This window comes from Leuresthes tenuis, unplaced genomic scaffold, assembly GCF_036924035.1.
Source record: "Leuresthes tenuis unplaced genomic scaffold, fLeuTen1.0.hap1 SCAF_34, whole genome shotgun sequence".
NCBI classification, from domain to species: domain Eukaryota; kingdom Metazoa; phylum Chordata; class Actinopteri; order Atheriniformes; family Atherinopsidae; genus Leuresthes; species Leuresthes tenuis.
In genome coordinates this window covers 90610-112447 of record NW_027325388.1, presented here as the reverse complement: position 1 = coordinate 112447, position 21838 = coordinate 90610, and the positions used below count along the sequence as shown (strand labels likewise).

At 45.2% G+C, this 21838-nt stretch overlaps 6 non-coding genes and 1 pseudogene across 6 annotated transcripts; 1 reads left to right on the top strand and 6 right to left on the bottom strand.

Annotated features, from left to right (window-relative positions):
* Window positions 1-4429: 4429 nt before the first annotated feature.
* Window positions 4430-4617, bottom strand: LOC140285204 (U2 spliceosomal RNA). The gene has a single exon (XR_011910341.1). It is a non-coding gene; the product is annotated as a U2 spliceosomal RNA (small nuclear RNA).
* A 298-nt stretch (window positions 4618-4915) lies between these two features.
* LOC140285274 (U5 spliceosomal RNA) lies at window positions 4916-5029 on the bottom strand. The gene has a single exon (XR_011910370.1). It is a non-coding gene; the product is annotated as a U5 spliceosomal RNA (small nuclear RNA).
* A 423-nt stretch (window positions 5030-5452) lies between these two features.
* On the bottom strand, window positions 5453-5643 carry LOC140285312 (U2 spliceosomal RNA). The gene has a single exon (XR_011910405.1). It is a non-coding gene; the product is annotated as a U2 spliceosomal RNA (small nuclear RNA).
* A 9953-nt stretch (window positions 5644-15596) lies between these two features.
* On the top strand, window positions 15597-15746 carry LOC140285251 (U2 spliceosomal RNA; annotated as a pseudogene).
* Window positions 15747-20399: 4653 nt separating this feature from the next.
* On the bottom strand, window positions 20400-20587 carry LOC140285330 (U2 spliceosomal RNA). Its single transcript, XR_011910422.1, has one exon. It is a non-coding gene; the product is annotated as a U2 spliceosomal RNA (small nuclear RNA).
* Window positions 20588-20862: 275 nt separating this feature from the next.
* On the bottom strand, window positions 20863-20976 carry LOC140285276 (U5 spliceosomal RNA). Its single transcript, XR_011910372.1, has one exon. It is a non-coding gene; the product is annotated as a U5 spliceosomal RNA (small nuclear RNA).
* Window positions 20977-21387: 411 nt separating this feature from the next.
* LOC140285324 (U2 spliceosomal RNA) lies at window positions 21388-21577 on the bottom strand. The gene has a single exon (XR_011910416.1). It is a non-coding gene; the product is annotated as a U2 spliceosomal RNA (small nuclear RNA).
* Between the last annotated feature and the right edge of the window lie 261 nt (window positions 21578-21838).

Sequence of the window (21838 nt, the reverse complement as noted above, 5' to 3'; positions counted from 1 at the left end):
CCGCTCCCTGTTTTGATCATTTATGGTCTGGCAATACTACCTTTTCTTACCCGTTTTTGAGTTATTATGGCTGGACATTCACAGCTTCTTGCAGCCGAACACCTCTTCTCCGGCTTTTGATGATGAATGGTCCGGCATTCTTACCTTTTCTAACACATTTTTCAGCAATTATTGTCGGTCATTCACACCTTTCTCATCAGCTTTTTACAAATTATGATCTGACATTCACACCTACTTGCAGCCGAACACCTCGGCTTCCGCTTTTGATGGTGTATATTTTGGCATTCGAACCTTTTCTTACCCGCTTTTTACAAACCATGGTCGGACTTTCATACCTTCTTTTAGCCGAACAACTCCGCTCCCGCTATTGATTGTGTAGAGTTGGGTATTTTAGCCTTTTCTTACCCGCTTTTTACCAACTATGGTCGGACATTCACACCTTCTTACAGCGGAACACCTCCGCTCCCTCTTTTGATGGTGTATGTTCTGGCATTCGAACCTTTTCTTACCCACTTTTTACAAACTATGCTCGGACATTCACACCTTCTTGCAGTGAAACACCTCCGCTCCCTCTTTTGATTGTGTATGTTCGGGCATTCGAACCTTTTCTTACCCGCCTTTTACAAACTATGGTCGGACATTTAAACCTTCTTGTGGCCGAACACATCCACTTCTGCTTGTGATGATGTATAGTTGGGCATTCACACCTTTTCTTACCCATTTTTCAGTAATTATTGGTGGACATTCAGACCTTCTTGCAGCTGAACACCTCCGCTCCCGCTTTTGATGGTGTATAGTCGGGCTTTCGAGCCTTTTCTTCAACGGTGTTTACAAATTATGGTTGGAAATTCAGACCTTGCAGCCGAACAACTCCGCTCCCTCTTTTGATCATACATTGTCGGGCATTCGCACCTTGTCTTACCCGCTTTTTACAAACCATGGTCGGACTTTCACACCTTCTTGTAGCCGAACAACTCCGCTCCCGCTATTGATTGTGTACAGTCCGGTTTTTTAACCTTTTCTTACCCGCTTTTTACCAACTATGGTCGGACATTCGCAGCATCTTACAGCGGAACACCTCCGCTCCCTCTTTTGATGGTGTATGTTCGGGCATTCGAACTTTTTCTTACCCGCTTTTTACAAACTATGGTTGGACATTCAAACCTTCTTGTAGCAGAACACATCCACTTCTTCTTTTGATGATGTATGGTTGGGCATGCGCACCTTTTCTTACCCATTTTTCAGGAATTATGGGTGGATATTCACACCTACTTGCAGTCGAACAGCTCTGCTCCCACTTTTGATTATGTTTGGTTGGATATTCGAACCTTTTCTTAACTGCTTTTTACAAACTTTGGTCGGACGTTCACACCTTCTTGCAGCCGAACACCTCCGCTTCCGCTTTTGATGGTATATATTCCGGCATTCGAACCTTTTCTTACCCACTTTTTACCAACTATGGTCGGACATTCACACCGTCTTTCAAGTGTAACACCTCCGCTCCCTCTTTTGATGGTGTATGTTCGGGCATTCGAACCTTTTCTTACCCGCCTTTTACAAACTATGGTCGGACATTTAAACCTTCTTGTGGCCGAACACATCCACTTCTGCTTGTGATGATGTATAGTTGGGCATTCACACCTTTTCTTACCCATTTTTCAGTAATTATTGGTGGACATTCAGACCTTCTTGCAGCTGAACACCTCCGCTCCCGCTTTTGATGGTGTATAGTCGGGCTTTCGAGCCTTTTCTTCAACGGTGTTTACAAATTATGGTTGGAAATTCAGACCTTGCAGCCGAACAACTCCGCTCCCTCTTTTGATCATACATTGTCGGGCATTCGCACCTTGTCTTACCCGCTTTTTACAAACCATGGTCGGACTTTCACACCTTCTTGTAGCCGAACAACTCCGCTCCCGCTATTGATTGTGTACAGTCCGGTTTTTTAACCTTTTCTTACCCGCTTTTTACCAACTATGGTCGGACATTCGCAGCATCTTACAGCGGAACACCTCCGCTCCCTCTTTTGATGGTGTATGTTCGGGCATTCGAACTTTTTCTTACCCGCTTTTTACAAACTATGGTTGGACATTCAAACCTTCTTGTAGCAGAACACATCCACTTCTTCTTTTGATGATGTATGGTTGGGCATGCGCACCTTTTCTTACCCATTTTTCAGGAATTATGGGTGGATATTCACACCTACTTGCAGTCGAACAGCTCTGCTCCCACTTTTGATTATGTTTGGTTGGATATTCGAACCTTTTCTTAACTGCTTTTTACAAACTTTGGTCGGACGTTCACACCTTCTTGCAGCCGAACACCTCCGCTTCCGCTTTTGATGGTATTTATTCCGGCATTCGAACCTTTTCTTACCCACTTTTTACCAACTATGGTCGGACATTCACACCGTCTTTCAAGTGTAACACCTCCGCTCCCTCTTTTGATGGTGTATGGTCGGGCATTCGCACCTTTTCTTACCCGCTTTTTACAAACTATGGTCGAACATTCAAACCTTCTTGTAGCCGAAAACCTCCACTCCCTCTTTTGATCATACTTTGTCGGGCATTCGCACCTTTTCTTACCCGCTTTTTACAAACTATGCTCGGACATTCAAACCTTCTTGTAGCCAAACACATCCACTCCTGCTTTTGTTGATGTATGGTTGGGCATTCGAACCTACTTGTTGCCCGCTTTTCATTAATTATGGGTGGACATTCACACCTTGTCACAGCCAAACACCTCCGCTCCCTGTTTTGATCATGTATGGTTGGACATTCGCACCTTTTCTCACCCGCTTTTTGCAAACTATGGTCGGCCATTCACAGCTTCCTCTCCACCATACTTGTATGGTGGGATATTCACACCCACTTGCATCCGAAGATCTCCGCCCCCACTTTTGTTGATATTTAGTTGGTCATTCACACCTTACCCGTTTTCTTGCCGCCAAACACCTCTGATCTCGCTTTTGATGATGTAAGATTGGGCATTCAGACCTTGCTTTTCCTGCTTTTCACCAACTATAGATGGACATTCACACCTTCTTGCAGCCGAACACTTCCGCTCCACCTTTTAGGTTTCTATCACACCTTTTTTTTCACCGCATTTTATAGATTATGGTTGGAAATTCTCAACCACTCATCCGAAGACCTCTCCTCCCGCTTTTGTTAATATATTTGAACTTTAGTCAGACATTCACACCTACTTGTAGCCGAACACCACCTCTCTAGCTTTTGATGAGGTATGGTCCGGGATTCTTACCGTTTCTAACACATTTTTCAGCAATTATGGTAGGATATTCACACCTTCTTGCAGCTGAACACCTCCTCTCCCACTTATGATCATGTGCGGATTGATTTTCGAAAATTTTCTTTCATGTTTTCTAGCAATTAATTATGGACATTTAGACCTTCTTGCAGCTGAACACCTCCGCTTCCGCTTTTGATCATACATTGTCAGGCATTCGCACCTTGTCCTACCCGCTTTTTACAAACTTTAGTCGAACATTCACACCTTTTTGCAGCCGAACACAGTTTTTTGCAGCCGAATTTGGGCATTCGCACCTTTTCATACCCACTTTTTACCAACTATGGTCGGACATTCACACCGTTTTACAGCGGAACACCTCCGCTCCCTCTTTTGATGGTGTATGTTCGGGCATTCGAACCTTTTCTTACCCGCTTTTTACAAACTATGCTCGGACATTCAAACCTTCTTGTAGCCGAACACATCCACTCCTGCTTTTGATGATGTATGGTATGGCATTCGAACCTACTTGTTGCCCGCTTTTCATTAATTATGGGTGGACATTCACACCTTGTCGCAGCCAAACACCCTGTTTCGATCATGTATGGTTGGACATTCGCACTTTTTCTCACCCGCTTTTTGCAAACTATGGTCGGCCATTCACAGCTTCCTCTCCACCATACTTGTATGGTGGGATATTCACACCCACTTGCATCCGAAGACCTCCGCCCCCACTTTTGTTGATATTTAGTCGGTCATTCGCACCTTACCCGCTTTTGGCAAACTATGGCCTTCTTGCAGCCAAAAACCTCTGATCTCGCTTTTGATGATGTAAGGTTGGGCATTCAGACCTTGCTTCACCTGCTTTTCACCAAATATAGTCGGACATTCACACCTTCTTGCAGCCGAACACTTCCTTCCGCTCCACCTTTTAGTTTTCTATGGGGCATTCACACCTTTATTTTCACCGCATTTTATAAAAACACCACAGGAACACCGTATTGAGGCTTTGTTCTGACCGCTCATTCGGTGTCGCGTTTCTTTCAAGCATTTCTCCTGGTTAGCCCGCACTCGGCTCGCTCCCAGAGCCGTGTTAAAGTCTACTTCGCATTCACTCTCTTTTCTCAGCAGACTAAAAGAAACTTCCATCCTGCACCGCTGTTTGCTTTTTCACAAGAGCAGAGGAGAGCGCACCGTTCCCTGCGGCACTGCAGTACCGGGTCGATGCTTGGAGTGAACGGAGCAAGCTCCTTTTTCAAATCCTATTGATAAAAATCCATTTAATATGTAGTCCTTGCATAGACATATCACATATTAAACTGATAAAAACAGATACTACACTTGATCTTAGCCAAAAGGCCGAGAAGTGATATCTGTCCACTGGTTCACGTCCGAGGGCCCTTCCTGGCACAATGCGCACTTGTAGCGGTGTTCTTTTTATGGCCATAGTGTCACTTTGCACCTCCACCCACCCGCTGCACTGAGCACTCTTCAACCCTTTTAAATGGTATAACTTTACACTACCGCACGCTCCAGCGAGCACCATTCAAGCAACAACTTTGCACTCCAGCTTTGAACATCGGCACAGTCGCAACAAGTAAGGCGACTCTACTCAGAGAAGTCACTCTGCACAGTAACAAGATTTCTTTTGCACAGACAGAAAGGGCTTCACCCGCAAAGGTAAAGCCTGCCAAAAATAGAAACAATTCATTAGTGCTGCTCTCCACGGAAGTCTTTAGTAAAAGGCTAAAGACTTGTACATTATGAAGAGAAACCAGAGTACGATTATCCATCACTGCGGGAGCAGGGCATCAGGCTAGTTGGCATAGCCACCTTCCCCATGGTGAGCTTTGCTTGGTTGAGACGCTTGCCCCCCCCCCCCCCCCCCCCCCTTGCTCCTCGGCTGACCAAGTAGGAACAATCGGGCCCTATTCGATGGCTGCCTTGTCTTTTACTCTGTGCAAAAGACAAGGCAGCCACAAACAACATGGGAACACCGTATTGAGGCTTTGTTCTGACCGCTCATTCGGTGTCGCGTTTCTTTCAAGCAATTCTCCCGGTTAGCCCGCACTCGGCTCGCTCCCAGAGCCGTGTTAAAGTCTGCTTCGCATTCACTCTCTTTTCTCAGCAGATTAAAAGAAAGTTTCATCTTGGGCTCCCTGAAACTTCCATCCTGCACCACTGTTTGCTTTTACACAAGAGCAGAGGAGAGCGCACCGTTCCCAGCGGTACTGGAGTACCGGGTCGATGCTTGGAGTGAACGGAGCAAGCTCCTTTTTCAACTCCTATTGATAAAAATCCATTTAATATGTAGTCCTCGCATAGAGGACACATCAGACATTAAACTGATAAGAACAGATACTACACTTGATCTTAGCCAAAAGGCCGAGAAGCGATAACTGTCCACTGGTTCACGTCCGAGGGCCCTTCCTGGCACAATGGGCACTTGTAGCAGTGTTCTTTTTATGGCCATAGTGTCACTTTGCACCTCCGCCCACCCGCTGCACTGAGCTCTCTTCAGCCCTTTTAAATGGTATAACTTTACACTACCGCATGCTCCAGCGAGCACCATTCAAGCAACAACTTTGCACTCCAGCTTCGAACATCGGCACAGTCGCAACAAGTAAGGCGACTCTACTCAGAGAAGTCACTCTGCACAGTAACAAGATTTCTTTTGCACAGACAGAAAGGGCTTCATCCACAAAGGTAAAGCCTGCCAAAAATAGAAACAACTCATTAGTGCTGCTCAACGTTGTACTTTGCAGTAAAAGAAAGAGCAAATCTAAAGTTTCAGGAATCCGAGAATAAGCTTACTTTCTTCTCTCTTCTTCACGATTTTGGATTTTGCTATAAAATGAATTCCTTCACTCAAACTAAATTAAAACTGCTAAACCGCTAATCTGTTAAATGCAAGGCAGATGTCAAATTCACCGAAATAGGATCTAAGGGTATTTGGCCAATCGAGCTGTAGCAGCTTCGGTAAAAGAGTATAAGTTGAAGAGTTTGTGAATAAAGGTGTGCGCACACATAGTGAGTTGTAGGAAAATAGGCAGGGAGCAATGCCGGCTGGGGTATATGTTCTTGTATGTTGTCTGACTGTTTGATTTGAATATGTTGTGTAAGTGTCCTGTTGAATGTTACATGTTTGGGCTTTGACACGCTTCACTGTGGTTGTTAACTGTGTGGTGTGTCCTGAAATGTTATATGTTTGGGCTGTGTGACATGCTTAATGCTTTTCAGTAGCAACCCACTTATTCATATATAGCAACTGACAACATAAGAAGTCCGGACATCTTTGATAGTAGTTGTAGAAGTATCCTTATTGATAATAGATAAACTAATTCATAGTGATAGAACAGTAGATGAACAGGTGCCTGCACATGTCTCATGAAAATAAAATGGGTGTATGATTGCTGACGGCAGAGCAATACTGCCAAACTTATGAGTTCTTGTGGCAAACTTGATTCAGTGTCTTGACGTGTATACGCTGTTTCGCTGACTTGTCACAAGAAACAAAGTGTGTTTGATAAGATCCGACCATTTTATTACGGGAGGATCAGTATGTATGGATTCTGATGTGACTGATAAACCCATTCGTATCTTAAGCATAATCTAATACGTGAGACAACGCCCTGGCACACAATCAAAAAAAAAAAGAGAGAGAGCGGTTTTGTGTCCCCACAGTCCATAATGTAGAAAAGAGAGAAAAAAGCCTTTCTGATTTGGTGTGTGTACTCACAGTGCAGAGTGTAGAGAAAAGAGAGAAAAGAAAGCCGTTTTGGTGTCACGGGAGTTGTGACTTAAACACACACATTTCTGAATTGAGAAAGGAAATTATTTTAGAGGAAGCACTAGAGTTTAGATCCCACATTTGTTGATAGGCATTCATTTAATTTTTCTTTTAATCAGTTTTAAAGTGAATACTAACTGAGAAATGAAAAAGGTGAAGAGTTTAGAAGCTTGGTTCAAGAGCAAAACTTGGTTTATGATCAGCTGAGTCTCTAAACAGAACAGCAAAGGGCTTCATCGAACATTTAAAAAAGATTCAGATTGTTAGAATATCCAGAATTTATAGAAATGGTGGTGATTACTCTTATTTTCTAGAATGGAAATAACTGCACCATGTCTGTTTTATGAATTTAAGGGGCTAAAAAGTTTTGTTCTCGTTTTTCTATGATTAACCGAATGTATGTGAGAGTCCAAACAGACAGAAGGGTTACGGCCGAGCGCTGGACCTTCCAAAAAAGATGAGACAGGCTGGACCCGTGCCATACTAGTTAAGACCTGCCTGTGGATAACAGGTTCTTTAAACTCTCACAAACTCACACACGTTCGCACACATACACCCATACACACACACATTCTTGAACTTGCTGCAAGATTAAACCTTTGCATTAACTGACTCCAGCAACTCTGAGTCTCATTGAGAGACTTTTCTCAACAATTGGGTCCTCAAACCAGATCTCAACGTTTTTTCCGCTGTCCAGGGTCGGAGCTGAAACCGTGCACGGGGGAGTCCAGTACTCCTAATGAAAGACCCCCTGCTGAATTGCGGTAATTAGGGGCCAGTGTCCACTGAAAGGGGGAAAAAGGGACGAGATCGTACTTTTGAATCAATGGCCAGAAGCCATTGGCAGTGCAGGCATCAACAATAATGGTGTTATTTCACCCATTAACACTTAAGGTACCTCATGCAGTGGCTGTGATATGGTTACTTAACAAAATATCTTTACCAGACATCTCTCCTACATAACAGTTCTTCTTTCACAGCCACACCTTGTTGTCGAGAGATGTGCTACACTTAATCCATCCACACTGCTACCTACCCCACAGATGGAAAGCCTCATGATTGCATGTCAGAAATAACCATCAGTGTTTTACCCAGGCCAGACTTAACTGATATACGTTATGAAAATGCAGAAATAACTATATTTATTCAACAGGTCAAGCAAAAAACCCTGATGGCACAAATGCTACAGGATTTACAGTAGTAACAAAAACTGAAGTTTTCTTAAAACAACCACTACCAAAAAATTACTCGCTTTAACTGAAGCTTGTAAATTAAATAACAAAAAGGTTGTTAACGTTTACACTGACAGTCAGTATGCTAAGTGTGACCAAATTTAATCTGCAGAGGCAAAAGTTTGCAAAGCATGGAGATCTGTGAGGGAGTCTTCTGCCTGCAAAGAGAGGGAAGCGAAAACAGGAAAAGATTTAGCTGCTTGCTTAGCTGCAGCATCAGCTCTGGCATTGCCACAAGCAACAGGATCGTCTGAGTTAGTGTGAGCCGCACACTTACAGACCGAGATTGCTGTAGGCAAAAGGATCGCATCAAGAAGATCAGAAACCTGCTTGGAGTTCAGAATAGTTTTACCATCTGATTTAAGGAAATGCCTGTGTTTCCACAGCGCACCAAAGTCATGAACAACACCAAAAGCATATCTGGAATCTGTGTAAATAGTGACTTACCAGCTGCCAACTTACAAGCTTCAGTAAGTGCAATAAGCTCAGTAGTTTGAGCAGAGAAATGTTTAGGAAGAGAACCAGACAACAAAGTGTCATGTGAAGAACATACTGCAAACCAAATACAGTTAGTACCTGTGGCTGGATCACGCAAAGCTGATCCATCTACAAAAAGAATCATGTCAGAGTTTGGAAGAGGAGTCTCTAAAAGATCAGGTCGGGGTGTACAAACTTGTTCCAAAACAGCTTCACAGTCATGAGGCTCCCCATCCTCAGGAGTCGGAAGCAAAGTAGCAGGATTCAGAACAGTACAACGTTTAACAGTGACATTTGGCATATCACAGAGGTGTATCTGAGCCAACGAGCAGTTGAAAGATGTGAAGTTTTCTGCTCGAGAAGAATAATGGCAACAGCATGAGGAACCAAAACAGTCAAATTAGCGTAGCCCACAATATCTTGGGAGGCCAGGACAGCTTTCTCTGCAGCTGCAACAGCACGAAGACAACCAGGCAGGCCTGCAGCCACAGAGTCCAGTTTTGCTGAGAAATGAGCCACTGGCCTTTGCCTGCCCCATGTTCCTGCATAAGAACAGATGTCATACAACCATGCTTCTCATCAACTGCCTGTATGAAAGGTTTATGAGGATCTGGAATGCCAAGTGTTGGTGCTGTTTGAAGAGCCAGCTTAAGCTGACTAAAGGCTGATTCAGCCTCAGGAGTCCATGGAACACGATCAGCTGACTGGAGGCCTTTACCATGGATAAGAGCACCTAAGAGAGCTTCGAGAAAAGAGTAGTTAGGAATAAAGTTCCTGCAGTAAGATGTTATACCTAAGAATGACATAAGCTGTTTTTTAGTAACCGGTTTAGGAATGATCTGAACTGCAGCAACACGTTTAGGAGAAAGTGAGCGCCCATCCTTAGAAATCACATGACCCAAAAAGGTGACTTCGTCCTGTACAAACTGTAAATTAGAAAGGCTGGCTTTATGGCCATAAGAAGGAAGATGTTTCAACAGATTCACTGTCTTTTTCACACTGTTGTTTAGATGGACTACATAAAAGGATGTCATCCACATACTGCAAAAGAGCAGAGCCTGTGGTTGATTGAAGTTAATCCAGACTAGCTTTGAGGGCAGCATTGTAAATAGTGGGACTTTCACAGTACCCCTGGCATAACCGGGTAAAAGTCCAAGATCTCCCTTCAAACTAAAAAGCAAACCAAAATGGGCTATCAGGGTGCACTGGCGACAAGTCAACCACTGAGAAAAACTGTGCATCTGATGTAATTTGAGACAAAATAGTGTGTGGGTTGGGCACAGTAGGAGCATGTGGCTGAACTGCAGCATTCACCGCTTGGAGGTCCTGTACAAAACGCCATTCATCTGGCTGGCCAGCATCTTTAATCTTTTTAACAGGAAACAATGGAGTAAGCACAGGTGAATTTTCAAAAGGAACAATAACGCCTGTTTTCTGAAAAGATTGAAAAACAGGTTTAATCCCTTTAATTGCTTCAGGCTTAAAAGGGTATTGTTTTTTACATGGACAAAAGTCTGATTTAGGGGTGACAATTACTGGTTCACAGCCTTTTATCAACCCCACATCATATTTGCTCTTAGCCCAAAGATCATTGGGCACTTCAGCCAACATGGGTATCGAAGACAAATCTGTTTCAGATAAAAAACATGCTTCAAAATGTGATTCTGTGGTAGGAATTAAGTCCACAGTTCTTTGACAATGCATTGTACTCAAAAATGTTTTTTTGTACGCTGACAATCGTTCAGAAAACATTAAATTTGGATCAGCAGGTGAAACGGTCCACTCCATTTCTCTCTGACATGTAGCAACAAACTCTCCCACACCTTGTCACTGCCAGTGTGTACGTTTGGCCAAGGAAATGTGAGGGCGAGTACCACAAACATTAAAAAAATCGAAGTGCTCTGGAGTGAGCGACACAGCCAATAAAGTAGGCGCACATATTTTTTCACTTCTTCTCATAGTCATTGTCAGGCCCCAAAGAAATGTGTGATGTGCAGTGCAAATCAGTAGGTTGCATGAAATCAGAAAGGGGTGAAACTAACGCTTTTGCTTCTTCCACTAGTTGTTGTGAAAAAGGAGAGCTGGGAAGTTTCCACTCATAAGCATATGTAAGTGCCGATGAATCAAACTGCACTGCTGTGAAAACTTTGTCAGACTGTAACATAACCTTAACACCCTCTGGTGTAGAAGTTAAAATAATGCCTAATTTACACATGAGATCACAGCCCATCAGGTTAATGGGACACAACTCTGATAACAAAAATGAGTGTTTGAAGGAGAGCTCATCGGGAGTGACAACACGCAATGGGCATTGTCATTTTCTCCTTCACAACCTGGCCTGATGCAGACATAGAGTAAACGTGGTTTCCACTTAACTTTGGAGGACAATCAAACTCCCCTGACGTCACTACTGATGAACATAATTTCCTATATTCTGAGAGAAATATCTTTGCTCTAGGACGGAAATAGCATGCAAAACTTTACTACGTGAATCACAGTCGGCAAGCGTTTCTTCACTACACAGAGCAGGAAAAATGTGTGAGTGTGTTTATGCTATCACCCATTAGTGGAGGCTCCGCTGCCGCGTGACGTCCAGAACCTGCCTCCCACCCTCAGTCAGCCTTTTGCCCAATTTCATCACTTTTCAGCTGTGGACAGTCCTTCTTCCAGTGTCCAGTCTGGCCACAGTAAAAACAAATATTCGGATCATAGCTCTGGCGTGGCCCATTTCGACCTCCTCTCCCACACGTCCACGTCTTCGACTTCGGCCTCGTCCTCTGTTTACACACACTGCGTAATACATGGTCATGGCTGCCAAATGCAGCTCCTTTTCACACTTGTCCCTTTTGGTTGTCTTACGCGTCTCAACTTGGTTATGAGCATGGCGAGCATATCGGCGAACGTCAGCCAAACGAGGACCCTCACACCATCCCACGTAAATGTTCTTTACTTCAGTGGCGACATCTGGCATGAGGCCTTTAATTATTGCATCGCAAACTGTGGCCTTCTCTCAGCCAAACACCTCTGATCTCGCTTTTCATGATGTAAGTTCCTGCGTATGCTGCCGCTTACCTGGATGACGTCATCATCCATAGCAACAGCTGGGCGGAGCATGTTCAGCAGATGGCGGCAGTGCTGGAGTCACGGGGCTCACGGCCAAACCAAAGAAGTGTGCAGTTGGATGGAGGGAGGTACGGTATCTGGGGTACCACTTGGGCGGCGGACTGGTGCGTCCACAGGTAGACAAGACAGCAGCGATTGCAGCCTGCCCAAAACCTAAGACCAAGAAAGAGGTGAGGCGGTTTTTGGGGCTGGCCGGATATTACCGGCGATTTATTCCCAACTTCGCGGAGCTGACCAGCCCTTTGACCAACCTTACCCGAAAAGGTGCCTCTGATCCGGTCCGGTGGACGAAGCAGTGCCAGGTGTCACTTGAGAGGGTAAAGCAGACCCTCTGTGGGGAGCCTCTTCTCCACACACCTAACTCCTCTCTCCCATTTGTCCTGCAGACTGATGCATCGGGAAGGGGGTTGGGGGCTGTTCTGTCCCAGCAGGTGCGGGGCGTTGACCACCCAGTGCTTTACATCAGCCAGAAACTATCCGAGAGGGAGACCAGATACAACACGGTGGAGAGGGAGTGCCTGGCCATCCGGTGGGTGGTCGGCGCTCTGCGGTATTACTTGCTGGGGCGCCCATTCACCCTTTGCTCGGACCTTGCTCCCCTCCAGTGGCTCCACCGAATGAAAAATGTCAATGCACGGATCACCCGCTGGTATCTGGCACTACAGCCTTTTAAATTCAAAGTGGTCCATAGGCCGGGGGCACAGATGGCTGTGGCCGACTTCCTTTACAGCTCGCATGGCGAGGTGTGTGTGTGTGTGTGTGTGTGGGGGGGGGGGGGGGGGGGGGGGGGGGGGGGGGGTTAGGCCGGACCGCTCCCCGGCCAAGGTCAGGCGGTGGAGGTATGTGGAGGGGGCGTGGTGCATCAGCTGCAGGAGAGAGCTGTGGAGAGAGCTCTGGGGAGCAGGACTAGGTGAGTGATTAGTACACCGGCAGTCACTTGTCTAATCACTCTCCTCTTTAAAAAACTCAGAGCTGTAAGGAGGATTGAAGTGGAGTCGGCAGCACGAACCGGGAGGGAAGGCCTGCGAACGACTCCACATTCATGAAAAAGGGTTAAATAAACTATACGTTGAACCGTCCTCTGTCTCTGAGTCTCTCTGAAAGAACCCGCAGTGGCAACAGGCCGCCTCAATGTGGAATTATTAAAGACAGTAAAGGACGATCTCTCTCGTTGGAAGTCCTTACCTATATCACTTATGGGGAGAGTTACAACCATTAAAATGATGATACTACCAAAAGTTAACTATCTGTTCTCAATGATCCCCATAAAACCACCTGCTACTTGGTTTAAGTCACTAGATTCATGCATCTCTAAATTTCTGTGGAAAAACAAACCACCACGTATTAGTTTAAAAACCCTACAGAAGACCAAGGACAGGGTGGATTAGATTTACCTAATTTTCAGCACTATTCCTTAGCCAATAGGTTACAGTATATATCAAAATGGTTTAAACCTAGCCCAATAGATGAACATGGATAAGTATAGAACAAGCATTGTGTGATAATCTGGAAATCTCTGACCTGCCACTTATTAGTCAAATAGTGAAAAATCACAAATGTTTCAAAAGCATTAACATCAGCACCTCTCTGACAGCCTGGTGGGAATTTCTTAAAATAACAAAGTCTTCACTTGTCCCGTGTAAGCTTACACCCATCTGGAACAATCCTGACATCCTGCAAAACAAAAAAATGCTAAACTTTACTCTGTGGAAGATCAAAGGAATCAAACATCTGGAACATATAATCCAAAATGGACATTTTATTTCATTTGATGAGCTCATATCACAACATGAGATAGGCAGCAATAAATTCCTAGAATATCAACAACTTAAGTCTATAATAACAAAGAAATATATCCTCCACCAACCAGACTTACAACTCCCGATTAGGGTAGCAGAATTTCTAAGCATCTGCACCCCTAAACTACTATCAAAAATATATAAATTATTGTCTAAGATAGATGACACAATGTCTCTACCGTCCTCAAAATGGGAGGCAGATTTATCCATCAGTTCTAGTCATAGCTTCTGGCCACAAATATGTTTGAACACCTTCACAATGACTCGAAATCCTAATTTACAGCTCATACAATACAAAATTCTTCATAGAACACACTATACAGGACAAAGGATGTTCAGGATGGGTCTAACACACTCAAACATCTGCTCACATTGCACAGATAACACACCTGATGATTATGCACACGCTTTGTGGTTTTGTGCGCCTGTCCAGAAGTTCTGGCTTGAAGTCTGTGCGGACCTATCAACATGGCTAAAGTGTAGCATTCCTGCATGCCCCACACTGTGCATACTGGGTGACTTAGACAACATCAACGTGGAATTTAGCTTAGCACACATGATCCTCACAGTGTTATGTATAGCAAAGAAAACTATTCTCATGAACTGGAAAGCGAAGAACAATCTGTGTATTAACCAGTTTAGAAATGTTCTTTTAGATTATATTAGCATGGAAACAATGTCTGCTTCCTCAAAACATCAATTGGCTGAATTTAATTCTCTCTGGTCCCCTCTGATTAGCTTGATCACATAGTGTTGGTGGTGGGTTGATGTCCCGTCGCTCTGGGCGGTTGGGTGTGTGCTGGGGGGGGGCTGTGTGGCTTCGGGCGTCTGGTGGTCTCTCGGGTCGTGGGGACCGGGTTGGTCATTGCTGGGGGGGACTGTGTGTCGGGCTTGGAGGGCAGTTTTGGGGGCTTGCGGGTGGGGCTGTCTTGCGGTGTGGGGCGGGGTCCCTTAGGGGCCTTGGGGTGGTGGCTGCTGGCTCTGTACCGGGTGACGGGGCCGCTCTGGCGTGGGTGGTGGAGCTGGGCCTGGACCTGGTGGCTTGCCGCTGCCTTGTGCCCGGGGCGGGGCCCTGCCTGTGCCTGGGGGGTCTGGGTTGCCCTGGACATGCCACAGTATGCGTTGGTTGGTGCAGGTCCTGGTGCCGGCCTTGTTGCTCTGGGAACTCCAAGGTGTCCGCAGGTGGTTGTTTTTTTTAGGGTGTTGGGGCGTGCGGTGAGGAGGAGGGGGTCTGTATGGGGGTGTGCTTTTCCCCTGTTGGGGGGGGCCTGGGGGGACCTGGGTGATGGTGGGTCTCAGGCCCGGGCTGCTGCGACTGGTGTAACCGGGTGATTTGTTTGTTTGTTTGTTTGATTTTTGTTGTTGTTTGTTTGTTTTTGTAGAGGTCCTCTGGGGTGGGGTTGGGTTGAGTGGGGTGGGGCGGGATGGGTTCCTTCTGGGGGTACAGTAGCTCCCGGAATATGGTGACTGCAGGCCCCGAGCCTGGTGGACATCAGGCCCTCCTGCCCTGTGTTGGGTCCCAGGTAGCGGGGATGCCTATTGCAGCCAGTCTCTGGCTGCCCCCTCCGGGGTGGGAGGGACCAGGAGGATGAATTATTTATTCTGCTAGTTTATATATTGTAAACATAAACAATAAACAATTATAAAACTTCCCTTGGCAAAGCAAATCTGTTTGGCATAAAGGTATTCAGACTACAATTCTGCTGCCATAATGCACAATTCCGGATTTTGATATAAAATGAATTCCTTCACTCAAACCAAGTTAAAACTGCATTTTCCTTCATATTTATCCATGTCTAAATAGCTTTGAACAAAAAAGAACGTTGTACTTTGCAGGATAGGAGAGAACAACACTAAACCTTTTCAGGAATCCGAGAATAAGCGTCGTTTCACGAGTTCTACACAATTCCGGATTTTGATATAAAATTAATTCCTTCACTCAAACCAAGTTGTGATATGTCTATGCAAGGACCACATATTAAATGGATTTGTATCAATAGGAGTTGAAAAAGGAGCTTGCTCCGTTCACTCCAAGCATCGACCCGGTACTGCAGTGCCGCTGGGAACGGTGCGCTCTCCTCTGCTCTTGTGAAAAAGCAAACAGCGGTGCAGGATGGAAGTTTCAGGGACCCCAAGATGAAACTTTCTTTTAGTCTGCTGAGAAAAGAGAGTGAATGCGAAGTAGACTTTAACACGGCTCTGGGAGCGAGCCGAGTGCGGGCTAACCAGGAGAATTGCTTGAAAGAAATGCGACACCGAATGAGCGGTCAGAACAAAGCCTCAATATGGTGTTCCTGTGGTGTTTTTATAAAATGCGGTGAAAATAAAGGTGTGAATGCCCCATAGAAAACTAAAAGGTGGAGCGGAAGTGTTCGGCTGCAAGAAGGTGTGAATGTCCGACTATATTTGGTGAAAAGCAGGTGAAGCAAGGTCTGAATGCCCAACCTTACATCATCAAAAGCGAGATCAGAGGTGTTTGGCTGCAAGAAGGCCATAGTTTGCCAAAAGCGGGTAAGGTGCGAATGACCGACTAAATATCAAGTAAAAGTGAAGTAAAATATAAATAAAAGTGGGGGCGGAGGTCTTCGGATGCAAGTGGGTGTGAATATCCCACCATACAAGTATGGTGGAGAGGAAGCTGTGAATGGCCGACCATAGTTTGCAAAAAGCGGGTGAGAAAAGGTGCGAATGTCCAACCATACATGATCAAAACAGGGAGCGGAGGTGTTTGGGTGCGACAAGGTGTGAATGTCCACCCCTAATTAATGAAAAGCGGGCAACAAGTAGGTTCGAATGCCATACCATACATCATCAAAAGCAGGAGTGGATGTGTTCGGCTACAAGAAGCTGTGAATGTCCAGCCATAATTACTCAAAAACGGGTAAGAAAAGGTAGTATTGCCAGACCATAAATGATCAAAACAGGGAGCGGAGGTGTTCCGCTGTAAGAAGGTGTGAATGTCCGACCATAATTGGTAAAAAGCGGGTAAGAAAAGGTTAAAATACCCGACTGTACACAATATATAGCGGGAGCGGAGTTGTTTGGCTACTAAAAGGTGTGAAAGTCCGACCATGGTTTGTAAAAAGCGGGTAAGAAAAGGTGCGAATGCCGGACAATGTATGATCAAAAGAGGGAACGGAGGTTTTCGGCTGCAAGAAGGTCTAAATGTCCAACCATAATTTGTAAAAACCGGGGAAGAAAAGGCTCGGAAGCCCGACTATACACCATCAAAAGCGGGAGCGGAGGTGTTCAGCTGCAATAAGGTCTGAATGTCCATCAATAATTGCTAGAAAACATGAAAAAAAATGTTCGAATATCCAACCGCACATGATCATAAGTGGGAGAGGAGGTGTTCAGCTTCAAGAAGGTGTGAATGTCCACCCATAATTCCTCAAAAATGGGTAAAAAAAAAGGTGCGAATGCCCAACCATACATCATCAAAAGCAGGACTGGATGTGTTCGGTTACAAGAAGGTTTGAATGTCCGAGCATAGTTTGTAAAAAAATTTCCAGTTCACTCCATTAAATGCTTTTTCTGCATCTAGAGAGTCGATTGTGGTTTCCAAGTTGTTGATGGTAGAATAGTCTATGAGATTAATGATCCGGTTTCTGAACGAACTGTTGTGCCTACTGCTCTTCAGCCTGTCAAATGAAACGTAGAATTTAAAACGTGACAAATGAACGAAGACCCAAGGAGTTGAGTCGTAAACTAATCAATACTGTTTCCTGTGCGAGGACCTGTCAGTCGAGGAGTTGAGTCATGAACGAATCAATACTGTTTCCTGTCCTGCTGACTGAGCTTATGAAGCTGCCGCCTGCCATGTGGTGAGGAAGGGTACTGCATGAAAATGAACGAATCACTCACTGAGACAACTCGTTACTCCCGAGTCATATAAAAAATTTGTTCATGTCGAACGAATTGCTCACGAACGACACATCACTATCTATTTGACGAGTTATGCATGAATTCGGATTTTGCAATAAAATTAATTCCTTCTCTCAAACCAAGTTCAAACTGCTTTGTCCTTCATATTTATCTACTTCTAATCTAGTTTCAACAATAAACAACCCCACATCATATTTGCTCTTCGCCCAAAGATCATTGGGCACTTCAGCCAACATGGGTATCGAAGACAAATCTTTTTCAGATTAAAAACATGCTTCAAAATGTGATTCTGTGGTAGGAATTAATTCCACAGTTCTTTGACAATGCATTGTACTCAAAAATATTTTTTTGTATGCTGACAATCCTTCAGAAAACATAAAATTTGGATCAGCAGGTGAAACGGTCCAATCCGTTTCTTTCTGACATGTAGCAACAAACTCTCCCACACCTTGTCAATGCCAGTGTGTAGGTTTGGCCAAGGAAATGTGAGGGCGAGTACCACAAACATTAAAAAAATCGAATTGCTCTGGAGTGAGCGACACAGCCAATAAAGTAGGCGCACATATTTTTTCACTTCTTCTCATAGTCATTGTCAGGCCCCAAAGAAATGTGTGATCTTCAGTGCAAATCAGCAGGTTGCATGAAATCAGAAAGGGGTGAAACTAACGCTTTTGCTTCTTCCACTAGTTGTTGTGAAAAAGGAGAGCTGGGAAGTTTCCACTCATAAGCATATGTAAGTGCAGATGAATCAAACTGCACTGCTGTGAAAACTTTGTCAGACTGTAACATTACGTTAATACCCTCTGGTGTAGAAGTTAAAATAATGCCTAATTTACACATGAGATCACAGCCCATTAGGTTAATGGGACACAACTCTGATAACAAAAATGAGTGTTTGAAGGAGAGCCCATCGGGAGTGACACACGCAATGGGCGATATCATTTTCTCCTTCACAACCTGGCCTGATGCAGACATAGAGTAAACGTGGTTTCCACTTAACTTTGGAGGACAATCAAACTCCCCTGACGTCACTACTGATGAACATGTTCCTATATTCTGAGAGAAATATCTTTGCTCTAGGACGGAACTAGCATGCAAAACTTTACTACGTGAATCACAGTCGGCAAGCGTTTCTTCACTACACAGAGCAGGAAAAATGTGTGAGTGTGTTTGTGCTATCACCCATTAGTGGAGGCTCCGCTGCCGCGTGACGTCCAGAACCTGCCTCCCACCCTCAGTCAGCCTTTGGCCAAATTTCATCACTTTTCAGCTGTGGACAGTCCTTCTTCCAGTGTCCAGTCTGGCCACAGTAAAAACAAATATTCGGATCATAGCTCTGGCGTGGCCCATTTCGACCTCCTCTCTCACACGTCCACGTCTTCGACTTCGGCCTCGTGCTCTGTTTACACCAACTGCGTAATACATGGTCATGGCTGCCAAATGCAGCTCCTTTTCACACTTGTCCCTTTTGGTTGTCTTACGCGTCTCAACTTGGTTCTGAGCATGGCGAGCATATCGGCGAACGTCAGCCAGACGAGGACCCTCATACCATCCCACGTAAATGTTCTTTACTTCAGTGGCGACATCTGGCATGAGGCCTTTAATTATTGCATCGCAAACTGTGGCCTTCTCTCAGCCAAACACCTCTGATCTCGCTTTTCATGATGTAAGGTTGGGCATGCAGACCTTGCTTCACCTGCTTTTCACTAAATATAGTCGGACATTCACACCTTCTTGCAGCCGAACACTTCCGCTCCACCTTTTAGTGTTCTATCACACCTTTTTTTTCACCGCATTTTATAGATTATGGTTGGAAATTCTAAACCACTCTCATCCGAAGACCTCTCCTCCCGCTTTTGATCATAGATTGTCAGGCATTCGCACCTTGTCTTACCCGCTTTTTACAAAATTTAGTCGAACATTCACACCTTTTTGCAGCCGAACACAGTTTTTTGCAGCCGAATTTGGGCATTCGAACCTTTTCATACCCACTTTTTACCAACTATGGTCGGACATTCACACCGTCTTACAGCGGAACACCTCCGCTCCCTCTTTTGATGGTGTATGTTCGGGCATTCGAACCTTTTCTTACCCGCTTTTTACAAACTATGCTTGGACATTCAAACCTTCTTGTAGCCGAACACATCCACTCCTGCTTTTGATGATGTATGGTTGGGCATTCGAACCTACTTGTTGCCCGCTTTTCATTAATTATGGGTGGACATTCACACCTTGTCGCAGCCAAACACCTCCGCTCCCTGTTTTGATCATGTATGGTTGGACATTCGCACCTTTTCTCACCCGCTTTTTGCAAACTATGGTCGGCCATTCACAGCTTCCTCTCCACCATACTTGTATGGTGGGATATTCACACCCACTTGCATCCGAAGACCTCTGCCCCCACTTTTGTTGATATTTAGCCGATCATTCGCACCTTACCCGCTTTTGGCAAACTATGGCCTTCTTGCAGCCAAAAACCTCTGATCTCGCTTTTGATGATGTAAGGTTGGGCATTCAGACCTTGCTTCACCTGCTTTTCACCAAATATAGTCGGACATTCACACCTTCTTGCAGCCGAACACTTCCGCTCCACCTTTTAGTTTTCTATGGGGCATTCACACCTTTTTTTACACCGCATTTTATAAAAACACCACAGGAACACCGTATTGAGGCTTTGTTCTGACCGCTCATTCGGTGTCGCGTTTCTTTCAAGCAATTCTCCTGGTTAGCCCGCACTCGGTTCGCTCCCAGAGCCGTGTTAAAGTCTGCTTCGCATTCACTCTCTTTTCTCAGCAGATTAAAGAAACTTCCATCCTGCACCGCTGTTTGCTTTTTCACAAAAGCAGAGGAGAGCGCACCGTTCCCAGCGGCACTGCAGTACCGGGTCGATGCTTGGAGTGAACGGAGCAAGCTCCTTTTTCAACTCCTATTGATAAAAATCCATTTAATATGTAGTCCTTGCATAGACATATCACATATTAAACTGATAAGTACAGATACTACACTTGATCTTAGCCAAAAGGCCGAGAAGCGATAACTGTCCACTGGTTCACGTCCGAGGGCCCTTCCTGGCACAATGCGCACTTGTAGCGGTGTTCGTTTTATGGCCATAGTGTCACTTTGCACCTCCGCCCACCCGCTGCACTGAGCACTCTTCAACCCTTTTAAATGGTATAACTTTACACTACCGCACGCTCCAGCGAGCACCATTCAAGCAACATCGGCACAGTCGCAACAAGTAAGGCGACTCTACTCAGAGAAGTCACTCTGCACAGTAACAAGATTTCTTTTGCACAGACAGAAAGGGCTTCACCCGCAAAGGTAAAGCCTGCCAAAAATAGAAACAATTCATTAGTGCTGCTCTCCACGGAAGTCTTTAGTAAAAGGCGAAAGACTTGTACATTATGAAGAGAAACCAGTGTATGATTATCCATCACTGCGGGAGCAGGGCATCAGGCTAGTTGGCATAGCCACCTTCCCCATGGTGAGCTTTGCTTGGTTGAGACGCTTGCTCCCCCCCCTTGCTCCTCGGCTGACCAAGTAGGAACAATCGGGCCCTATTCGATGGCTGCCTTGTCTTTTACTCTGTGCAAAAGACAAGGCAGCCACAAACAACACGGGAACACCGTATTGAGGCTTTGATCTGACTGCTCATTCGGTGTCGCGTTTCTTTCAAGCAATTCTCCCGGTTAGCCCGCACTCGGCTCGCTCCCAGAGCCGTGTTAAAGTCTGCTTCGCATTCACTCTCTTTTATCAGCAGATTAAAAGAAAGTTTCATCTTAGGCTCCCTGAAACTTCCATCCTGCACCGCTGTTTGCTTTTTCACAAGAGCAGAGGAGAGCGCACCGTTCCCAGCGGCACTGCAGTACCGGGTCGATGCTTGGAGTGAACGGAGCAAGCTCCTTTTTCAACTCCTATTGATAAAAATCCATTTAATATGTAGTCTCGCATAGAGGACATATCAGACATTAAACTGATAAGAACAGATACTACACTTGATCTTAGCCAAAAGGCCGAGAAGCGATAACTGTCCACTGGTTCACGTCCGAGGGCCCTTCCTGGCACAATGCGCACTTGTAGCGGTGTTCTTTTTATGGCCATAGTGTCACTTTGCACCTCCGCCCACCCGCTGCACTGAGCACTCTTCAGCCCTTTTAAATGGTATAACTTTACACTACCACACGCTCCAGCGAGCACCATTCAAGCAACAACTTTGCACTCCAGCTTCGAACATCGGCACAGTCGCAACAAGTAAGGCGACTCTACTCAGAGAAGTCACTCTGCAC